The sequence below is a fragment of the Sarcophilus harrisii genome, chromosome 1 (assembly GCF_902635505.1).
Source record: "Sarcophilus harrisii chromosome 1, mSarHar1.11, whole genome shotgun sequence".
Classification (NCBI taxonomy): Eukaryota; Metazoa; Chordata; class Mammalia; order Dasyuromorphia; family Dasyuridae; genus Sarcophilus; species Sarcophilus harrisii.
The window spans coordinates 602,212,649-602,222,111 of NC_045426.1; positions in this window are offsets into that span (position 1 = coordinate 602,212,649).

Below are 9,463 nucleotides of genomic sequence, written 5' to 3' on the forward strand. Positions count from 1 at the left end.
TGCCAGCTCAGTATTCTAGCCATTATTAGTCATTCGGTATTTTAACTAATCACAAGTTGCATGGTAAACTGGCATCTAGCTTTCAGTATGTGGCAGTCTAAAAGATTAAAAGAAATCACCCAGCATTTCTTCTATTAGGGATTGTAGAACCATCGATTTAGAATTGGAAGGGACTTCACGGTCATTTAGTGCAAGCCCCTATTTTTGCAGGTAAGGAACCTGAGATGCAAGCATAAGTGATTTATACAAAGTAACATAGTAATAAATGGCTGAGCTAAGATTTCGAATGAGGCCCTCTCTAAATTCAAAGCCCTTTTCATGATGCCATTGATAGAAATTTAAAACAACTTTGCAAGGAGCTTTGAGATAGCATAACATCTTCCAGAATACTGTTTGAACTCATTCTTCTGCTCCACCTGAGATCTTTCAACCAAGAAAACATAAGTAGGACCATATATCCCATGAAGGAATACATACAGTAGGAAATTATTTCATGGGATCCAAGAATAGAAAGAAGTCCAATTTTGACTGATGCTCCTTTGGCATTCAGATGAATCCATCATAATATCATTAGTTATCTGGAGGCCTGATATCTATTGAAATTTCTGGCTTTCATCCTGACTGTGAGGTCAACTTTTTATTCATCATACCATGCTGTTTTCCACTTTCTATTATAGTTAAAAGAAAGTTAAGAATAGAAGGCTGGAAGGTTGGAATAGAAGGCCATCATTGGCCACCTTTGTGTCATTCCTTTAACCACTGTGAGCCCAAGTTTCCTCAACTATAAAATGAAGGTAATAATATTTGTATTAGTTATCTCAAAGATTTGGAAGAGCAACAGAAAGGGAAATAATATATATTAAACACTTGACAAGCATTTAAATGATATCTGAATGTCAACTATTGATATTATTTAACTATAATATTTGTTAATTTAATGATGTTATTTATTAATTTTTATTACTGATTTATTATTACTTCTTGCCAAGTGGCACAACAGACTGAATTTGACTGTTATCTATGGTCTACTCTAAAAATGCATTATTCAACAATTCTAAATGGCTGATTCTAAGAAGGGGCTGGTCATTGTCTAAATCATTCCTTAGTCTTCTAGGAATTGCTATATGATCTACTGGCTTTTAATACAACATTCTGATTGTTCCTCTTTTTCAGTGAGTCCATGACCAGTCATTACATTCTGCAAATTAATACCACCAAGCAGAAGAGAAACTTTGGTTGCTAAGAGTGAAGATGCATGGATTTTTAAAGACATGTAACTATAAACAGTGTGACCAAGAAAAAGGGGCAGAAGAAAAAAAAATACCAATCATTCCATTTCACAATGTCTACTACCACAACACAAAAACATTTTCTATATTGTCCAGTTGGTTTGATCTAATAATTTTAAAAGGTGAATCAGAATACTGGAAACTTCCTAACAAGAATTAGGGCTAATTATTTATTTCTCTTAAAAAAAAACCCTACCCTTTGGGACATGGATTCTTAAGCTGGGGTCAATGGACCTCCAAAAGGTCCATGGATAGATCTCAGGGAGCTCTGAATTAGGATGAGGGAACAGTCACTCATTATTTCAGTATAATTGATTTCCTTTGTAACCCTGTTTTTAATTTTATATGTTTAAAACATTATTCTGAGAAGGGGGCCATAGGTTTCATCAGACTATTAAAGAAGTCCAGGACACATACACAAAATTAAGACCCCCTACTTCAGGAAGTAATAAATGAAGATTGAGTTACCAATTTACACAGTAGGATAGCATATTTAAATATCTGCAATTGTCTGCTGTGATGAGCCTAAGACACCTTCCCTGCCAGTTTCATGGTTGCAAGATAGAAAGACCCAGAGAAATTAGAATCTATACAAGCTATAAATGTGCCTTATCATAATTTCAGCTGTAGGTAATTATTAGGAATAATAACTAATAATATTGACAGTCTATTTAAAATAAAGATTCTAGAAAAGGTGGCAAATTCCTACTTCTAATATTTCTGTAATCATCTCTGAAACACATATAGGGAATAATACCAGAAAGAACCAGTGCAAATACACACACACACACACACACACACACACAAAATTGTATGGCAAATGAATATGGAAAGTAAATTGAATAGGGAAAGTTTGAGGAGCAAGGATTGAGAAGGAAATCTGTTGCTCCGTTTGGGACAATTGACTTTGTAATACAAAAGGAGATCTAGTTGAAAATGCCCAAAAGAAAGTAAAATTAGAGTTCAGGAGAAAATTTAAGGTTTTATAATAATAAGCACTTAAATATCAAAAATGAATTTAGTTGAAGATATGTATTACCTTATATGATATGTAGCACTTTATAATACTTTCACTATGGATAGGTACAAATAGTAAATCATGAAAAAAAATTTTAATGTAAGTTTTTTTTTTAAAGAAAGCACAAATCAAGGAATGAATCTTAAAGGAAAAAATAGAAAAGGTAACAAGAAAAACATGAGACCTAATTCCTAGGGAAAGTACAAGAGAATGAAGCTTCTTCACTTTAGGCTAGGCAATTGTTTCAATGCCAACTTAAGCATCCCCTTTGTCACTAGCAATATTGTTATTTTACCTGAAGGTTTTCCTTCGAGGAGAGGATAGAATGATCTCTCTTCCTTGGACATTGCCATGATTTTAGCTTAAAGGAGTAAATATACAGATGAACAAAACTGTAATACAAAAGCAAGGAAAGGGGAGTATGAAGTGCTTTTATCTAAAATCTTGAATAAAGAAATATGGTTTCCAGATCCACTATTCTAATATGTCCTATCTATTAAAAGGAAGGCAGATAAATTATTTATTTTTGGAAATTAACAAAGCATTTTAGTACACAGCTCATCTCATTTTGTGACTAGAATGAAGTTAGTCTGCCCTACGGTCAATGATTCCCATTGTGGAAATATTTGGATTTGTTTAAAGCATTTCAGATTTCAGGGAGATATGTAAGCAGCCATGGTGGCACACAATGAAATTGGTCGCACAAGATGTCCCTTTAAAAAAAAGTCATTTCCTTCGAGGAGGTGAGCAGTAATATAAAACATGTTTTTCCTCTGTGAAGTTTTGAAGAAATGCATTAACCACAGTAATGCTTGGGCCTTTCCCTTCGTTAGTATTTCAGTTAAATAAACTCAAGTGACAGGCTACTCCTCCTCATGTTGTCTTGGGACAAATTTTTTTTTTTTTAATATATTGTCTCTCTAGCTAATTGTGTTTATGATGTTAAAAAAAAACAACTTTTTAATTACTGAAGACAATAAAATTGATTTGCATTGTTTATTCATTTGTATTTTATTCATTGCATTTATCATTTATTTAATATATTTTTAAAACAACAACCAAAAAAAAACTATAAAAGATAAGATTAGCAATTACTCAAACTGTTTTCCCTCAGAACCAGGGCAAAATCCCTACTCTCAGAGAAAAAGAGGAAATATAATATGTCTATCCTGCTTTTTCTTCTGTAATTTTTTTTATTGAAGTATTTCTTCTTCCATCTTTTCCTCTACCATCTTGTCCCTAGGAAGTCTACCAAAGCTATGCTTCAATTGAAATTCTGACAAGACTCAGCCAACACAAAAACAAATGCTGGTTAAACTATAGTGGCCAACATCGAGTAGCCTAGAGGAAGAAAAAAGACTTGGAAATTATCATGGAATTTTAACTTGTCTTTATATAATTAAGACATATCTGGGTTCCTAAATTTCAGCTTGAACAAGCACAGAAACCCCCAGTGGAGAAATGTATTTCAATATGTTCAGCTGTTTTGTGTCCTCTCTCTTTTAAAAGAAAAAAACAAAAACAAAAAAAAAAAAAATAAATCGATTGAATCATTTCCAACTTTGGTAAAGAACAATCTGCTCCCATTTAAAGATTCAAATTCATACACTTCATTAAGGGTTGTTTTTACTTTGGGGTTTTCCTACTGTGGAGCCCAGATCCCTAAGAAGAAGTAAACAGACTCATGTTAACTAGATTTTAAACCCAAACCTATGGAGTGAAGTCCAATGTCATATCGACACTGAGCTTTCTGTTGTTTGCCAAATATGGTACTGGAGAATATGCCTTCATGTCATCCTTATTTGTACTTTCTGTCATGTCCAACAAAAAAGTCTCACCTGTGAGAACAATGGTATAAGTGATGAATATTATTCTTAAGAGTAGTAAGACCTAGATTTGAATCCCAACTCCTACTTCTACTATCTAGGCAAGTCACTTAATCACCTGAACCTCTGTTTACACACTACTCTCCACCCCTCCACCATCATTAGATGAAGTTGATCTCTTTATAAAATGATGTGTGGAAAGCAATTTGAAAACCTAAATTTCTATATTAATGTGAAAATGTATTGTACTGTGTCTTTTATTTGAAAATTACTATTAATCGTAAGTATCAAATTTTTTATTGGTTAATTACTCATTCTTTTTATGATTCATAGTGGCCAAAAATTCATTATTTGGTGACGAACTCTCTGGTGATGTTTGTTGTTGTTTGGTCGTTTTGATCACAGCTAATTCTTTGTGATTCCATTTTGAATTTTCTAGGCAAAAATACTGCAGTAGTTTGGTATTTTCTTTTCCAGCTCATTTGAGAGATGAGGAAATGGAAGCAAAAAGGGTTAAGTGACTTGCCCAGGCTCACACAACTAGTAAGTGACTGAGATCACATTTGAACTCAAAAAGATGAGTCTTCTGACTTCAAGGCTCAGGTCTCTCTGTACTGTGCATATAGCTGCCCATTATGATAATGAGTTTTATAATTTATAAATTATACACTTATAAATATAACTAAGCTATTCTTCAGCTAGCAAAAATAGTCCAATAGTGGGCTTATGGAAAACCATCCCAGACTGGTAGGATCTGGCTGAACTTGTGCTCCATTTGCATAGCTTTCAAGAACCCAGGTTACTCCCCCACCACAGCAAAGAATCAGAATAGGACTTTTGTAGAACACTATATAGATTATCCTGAGATACTAAAAGAACAGAAAACCATCCAGCACTTTGGATTCTCTAGATAAGACTTATGGGAAAAAATAAATGAGAATAATAAAAAAAATCAGAAAGAAAGAAAAGATTGTCATTTGTATTGGTATAAAGAGTACATATACCCATAATATATAATACCTAAGAAAGATTAGTTATCTGAGGGCCAAAATCCTTTAAATACCTCAAGCTTTGATCAAGCTCCTTGCTCTTATGATTAAGGGCATAATCTCATGATTACAGAGAGGTAGCATAGTTTATTGTAGAATGATTTCTTAAGTCTGAATATTGACTTTGGCACTTCCTCTTATATGTGACTATAGGCAAGTATTTAACCTTCTCCCCTAGTTTCTATCTGTAAAATGGGAATAATAATATACATATGGGGTACCACACAGGGTGATGTCAGAGGCAATTGTTTTGTCCATTTTTCTTTATTACAAATGGATAGTGCTTATCAGGAAATTAATATGATTGAAACAAAACAAAACATACCAAGATGGTAAAAAAAAAATGAGTGGGATTTGTTATTGATTCAATGGTTCATCAATCAATTCAGCAGCCCTTTAACCTAGGGTAATATTTTAAGGTATGATTGATGATCCATAAAGTGGTTATTCCTCCACTATTACTCTAACCCCTACCCTGAAAAGGGATGTATGAACTGAGAAAAAAATATTGCTGACTTATTTCTTTGGGATCATGCTCTAAAAAAATTCAGCTAGAAAAAATATTAGAGGAAACTCCTTCAGAGTAATGGGACCTAACCTGGTCATGCTGGATAACAGAAGTCCACAGGGTCATAATGTGAAAGAAATCAGTCTGGGCTTATTAAAAAAAAAAAAAAAAAGTCTTCAACAAAGGACTTTAAGATAGAAAAGGAGATTCAAAGGTCACACAGCTTCAGACAAGTGATACTTATTTTTATCAGAAAAATCTTTTCTGACAAAAGTAAAAAGGAGAAGCATTGGGGGACATTTTCCAAGCTGATGACAAGGCTTCAAGAAGTGCTTCAAGAGGAAGCTGGGGGAGGGGGAGCCACAATCTTTGTATCAAATTTCTAGAAGAAGTGTTTGAGATCCAAAATACATAAGTGTATATAAGACCAAAAGCCATTCTCCAATGTAGAATGTCAAAAAATATGAACAAAGAGTTTTCAAAAGAAGACTGTGAACCCAACAAAAATAATTAAGAATGCTCTAAATCACTAATAATAAAAAATTAAAAATTAAAAAAATCTTGAGGTCTCATCTCATATGCAATAAATTGGCAAAGAGGACAAAAGATGGAATTAGCAAATGGTGAATGGATTATGAAAAGACAGGTATACATGCACTGTTCATGATAGTGTGAATTAATATAACTATTCTGAAAAACAACTTGGAATTATGCAAATAAAGTGAATAAAATGTTCATTCCTTGTTTCAGAGATTCCACTACTAACCATATACTCCAAGGGGATCACTGAGCAAATAAAATATTGTAAAAGTTCCATATACATAAAATATTTAGGGTAGCCTTTTTTTTGTTAGAGCAAAGAACTGGAAGGATATTCATTAATTGGAAAATGACTAAGTGAATTATGGTACGTGAATGTAATGGAATATTACTGTGAAATGACATTTAATGAATACAAAGAATCATGAAAAGACTTATATGAACTGATACAGTGAAGTAGGAGAGGTAGGAAAATAATACATATGACTACAACAATGGAAATGGAAAGGACAACTACTAAATGAGTGAAAATGAATGTCGCAAAATTACAAACAACAGTCTTGGATATATTCCTTTATAGAAGTGGAAGGTAAAGAGGGTTATATAAATATAGAATATTGCATATAATATAAAACTTGTTCAATGTATTGATCATTTTTGCTGAGTTTTTCCCTCTTTCTTTCAAAAATAAGGAGGGGGATAAGAGAGGGAAAAAAATTTGAAACACAATGTTTTGCAATGTTGAAAATTATATATGCATATATTTGAAAATAAAAGGCTTTAATAAAAAATAAAAATAAAAAATAATTCTTACAAGTGATGGCTATCTAATGAAGGAGGGGGAGAAGATGCAAAGGCCATTTAAGTGATAATAAAATGATGTCAACAAAAGTCTATTTTTTAAAAAAAGAACTTTTAACTTTAACTTTTAATGAACATCACTAAATAAGCATTCTTCAGATCATAGGATGTGCATCCCTAAGTCTCTCAAAGTTGTTTTTCTATAGTGTCATTTTTCTTGTATAAATTGTTCTTTTGCTTCTATCAATTATTCTGAGTTAAGACTGAGAAGGACATTAGACATTTCCTAATTCAGTCCTTTGATTTTATAGATGAGGAAGTTGAGATTCAGAAAGATTAAAGTGACTTCCCTCATGGTCACAAAGAAAATAACAAAGACAGAATTTGAACCCAAGTCTTTTAATTCCAAACACAAGGGGTTTGTAACAACTAAGTAAAATAAAGAATAAAGGAGATTAATTAGCAGACTTCTACAAATCATCCTTGGGCAGCTTACTGATTCCTAATCAGAAGTTGCCTTTGTCTTCCTAACTGGTGCCAAATAACATGCCCTCACAGTTTATACTGAGATGCTTATCAAATATTCTAAACAAATTCCTGCCCTTGCAAGTTCATCAAGTTGATTAGGGAATTCCTCAATCAAATTCTCTCATACTGCCCCCTCCTATTAAATATTTGCCAGCAAACTGAACTGGAATGCCTTTGGCACATTGGTTCATATACCCAATTCTGGAAAGTTCTCTAGAGATCTAGGAAGTCTCCAACAGCTGTCCTCTCTTTAACCTCCTTCTGTGGTTCCTTGCTTTAAGAATGCCAGCAAAAGAAAGGTTCTCAAATTTAATTATCTTTTTAAAGGATCTAAACCTCCCATTGCAGGATAGGCCTGGAGGTGATGCTGGGTAAGCAGTTACTTTTGAAAGGTAGATGATAAAATAATTAGGTATTGGAATCTATATGAATGATATCTGATTCTATGATTTTCCTTTCAAGCAGCCCTAAATGGCCTCTGAGATCTTCTCCAACTCTGATTCTGGGAATTGGTCTCCCTATAATAGGAAAGAAAAGAAAAGAAAGAAAGAAAGAAAGAAAGAAAGAAAGAAAGAAAGAAAGAAAGAAAGAAAGAAAGAAAGAAAGAAAGAAAGAAAGAAAGAAAGAAAGAAAAAGAAAGAAAGAAAAAGAAAGAAAGAAAGAAAGAAAGAAAGAAAGAAAGAAAGAAAGAAAGAAAGAAAGAAAGAAAGAAAGAAAGAAAAAGAAACAAAGAAACAAAGAAAAAGGAAGGAAGGAAGGAAGGAAGGAAGAAAAATTTTCAAAGAAAGAAAATTTTTCTTTCGTTTGTGCTGTTATTACTGAAATGTGACTCAGCATAATCAGGTCTTCATATTCCAAACCCTGCTGCTTTTGTGAGTCAGGTAGGAACCAAAAGTTCCCTCCCAGGTAAATGCTTTTATCATCTTTAGATTGGTTTAGGAAACTTAGCCAAAAAAAGGGGATGGGGGGAAACACATGGCACTCTGATGGAATTGTTAAAAGTAAGTATTTCTTATATATCAAAAGAATTTTGTTTCCTCCATTCTCTCCCAAAGAAAACTTTCTTGTTTCTAATTGCAACTCTTTAAACCTGGCTAGACTACCTTCTTTCAATGGTCTCTCCTGCAAACGAGTTCCTTTATTTAATTTTTTTTTTTTTTTTTGATTCTGAACTTAAACACTCAAAGGGAACATTGCCATACACATAGTAGAACACACAAAAAAAGAAATCTCTATGAAATCAAGTCTTCATTTTATACTTCTTGTTTTAAGTATAAAATAAATTCTACATATAACTTTCAAAGCTGTTCTAATTACTTTTTTCTGAATTTCCCTTTATTCTGTACATTTTTATAATATTTCAATGGATCTTTTTTTAAATTGTTATCACTAATTCTCCTCTATCCTACACCAAAGAAAAAAAGTCTTTGTTACAAATAAACAGAATGTTATAATTAAACAGAATGAATTCATATAGTAGTGATATCCAAAAATATGTCTCTTTCTGCACCATGTATTCATTCATCATCTCTCTGTCAGGAATTCAGGAGATGTGTTTGGTCACTGCATCAATCATCATTCCTGTCTTTCAAAATTATTTTTATTTACAATGTTGTTTTTCTTGTGTAAATTGTTCTGCTTCTGTTCACTTCACTTTGTCCAATCATATTACTCATGATTCTCTGAAATCATTTCTTTTATCATTTCTTACAATGTAATAATTGTGCTAGTGCATGTCTAGTGTACATCGGCTTGCTTAGCCTATGGGTCAACTTCTCCATTCTCCGAGGAGAGTTATGATGATATTAAAGAAAGTATATTGAACAGCCTGTGAAACACGGTGGATAGTCTACAACAATAGTTCTAGTTGGCGAATGATGTGATGAATGAAAGGATTTTGATTG